Here is a 2,222-nt window from a genome sequence, read left to right as displayed (position 1 = left end):
ACCCTAAAAATACATCTGATTTGTTGTTTTATTTGTAGGTTACCTACTTGCCTTTTAATCTTAATATTATTTACTTTTTATTTAGTTAGATTCACTAGATCTTCTCATACCTAATTAATCTAATTTAAAATGTATCTCTTATTCTTTTTTGCTTAAAGATAACATACAATAAAAAGAATACAAATACACTACATAACACTTGACTAATATAAATAAACTAATTAAATCTTAAAAGATACTTAACATATTTGGACACCTTTTCTTTTTACATTACATATTTTCATAAAATACTTTAAAGGTACTTAACCCAATTAAACAAGATAAGGTGGGAATTTGATCATCCTTCCTTGGCCCACAAATCATAATCCTGCATTTACATTGACCTAAGCCTCCAACTTAAAATTAATTAAACGTCGACTCCTAAGGACTCTCGAGCTCAGTAGGATAAGGAACCCTAAAAGTTGGATTGGATTTAGGTTAGTCAGTTTAACTGGTGTCTAAAAAAGTGGTTCAGAGATTACATCCTAAAGAAAAATAGTTTATTAATTAGTTCTGTTCGCTTACTTGGCCAAGTCAGTTGGTGTTTAAGAAAAACAACGGAGGGATCTCCACTAATCTTACACTTATCTGACCAGTTGAATGGCTAGTTTGTTACTTGGAGTGCTCGAAGATGACCTTAGTAGTTAGGAGTTGTCTAGATCTAGGATAACCCATAGTCAGGATTGATTAAACTACTTGACTGTTAACTAAAAACATCAAACCTAATTAATTTTTGTCTCTCGTCTTAGCCTTAGGACTCTTTAGGTACTCTTTTTTAGAACTTTTTTCTCTCTTCCTCCTCCTTTTCTCCTCTTCTCTTTCAAAAAAAAAACCTACTGAAATTAAAACTCAATGAGATTTTTTGGATGAAAGCTAGGACGTCGATCATTACAACCTGATTTACACCCACTGGACCTAAAATTAGAAAGAATAATTCGAACAAATCGAGTCAAAATCATGGATCCAAATCAAGTGACTGACCCACCACAATAATTAAGGGAGTACTTTACCCCCTCATCTTATACCTACTCGTCATGTATCCAGCCTCCTCCTATGAAGACGGCATAATACGAAATCAAGTCCAGTATTATTCAAATGCTACTATCATTCTATGGATTGTCGAATGAGGATTCATACAAATACTTGGATGAATTTTTTGAGATATGCTCCATAGTAAAAATCTAAAACTTCTTCGATGATGCCCTTAAGTTGAAACTATTCTCTTTCTCACTTAAAAACAAAGCCAAGCATTGGTTGAACTCCCTAATTCTATAACCATTTCAACTTGAGACCATCTTCAGAAAGAGTTCCTCAAGAAATTCTTCTCAATTGAAAAAATAAATCAAATTAGAAAAGTCATCACTAGTTTTTTTCAATTGGATGGTGAACTTTTTCATGAGACATGGAAAAAGTTAAGGGATCTCATTCGTAAATGCCCCCACCATGCTATCCTTAAATAATAACTTGTTCAGTGTTTCTACCATGGTCTATTGGAGAAACATTGATAAATGATCAATGCATCGTGTGGTGGAACACTCATGCTAAAGAGTGAGGATGTGGCTTGACAGCTTTTTGAAACACTTAGTGAGAACTCTCTGCATCATATGTCTGCCACCTCTAGAGAATAGCCCATGCTTCAATAGAAAAAAAGTGGAATCTATCAGATTGGAAACATCATGGATATCCACAGTAAGGTAGATGAATTGTTTCAGAAATTAGATCGTCTCCTGAACAGTGGATACTCCCCGATTTCAGCTAACCCAGTCCAAGATGTTTATGCATTATGTGCAAGCCTAACCCATTTTGTTAGTGAATGCCCAACTGCACCTCAATTTTCTGAGTTTGTGCATAAGCAGGTTCAGCAAGCTTAAACACAACAAGCTCATAGACCAGAAAATGATCTATATTCAAATACTTATAATTCCGACTGGAGAAACCATTCAAATTTTTTTTGGAGATCACAGCCAGTGGTTGGCCGTGCTATATCTAGATCCAACTATCAAGACTTGACATATAGGCATGGACCATACCACCGATTCCAAAATGCTCCACAACCGTCTACCATTAGTCATAGCTCAGCTTTTGAGGAGAAGATTCTGAAAGTATTAGAATGATTAGAAGTCAACACCCAGACCCTTAACTCCCACACGTAATTCATTGCTAAGCTAGTGACTCAATTAGGT

The 2,222-nt window shown here is 35.1% G+C and overlaps 1 non-coding gene across 1 annotated transcript; it reads right to left on the bottom strand.

The window, feature by feature from the left end:
- Positions 1-1,383: 1,383 nt before the first annotated feature.
- Positions 1,384-1,489, bottom strand: LOC114914722 (small nucleolar RNA R71). Its single transcript, XR_003802335.1, has one exon. It is a non-coding gene; the product is annotated as a small nucleolar RNA R71 (small nucleolar RNA).
- Between the last annotated feature and the right edge of the window lie 733 nt (positions 1,490-2,222).

The sequence above is a fragment of the Elaeis guineensis genome, chromosome 12 (genome assembly GCF_000442705.2).
Source record: "Elaeis guineensis isolate ETL-2024a chromosome 12, EG11, whole genome shotgun sequence".
Taxonomy (NCBI): Eukaryota; Viridiplantae; Streptophyta; class Magnoliopsida; order Arecales; family Arecaceae; genus Elaeis; species Elaeis guineensis.
Note: the sequence above shows the minus strand (reverse complement) of the source record. Positions and strands in the feature narration are given on the sequence as shown.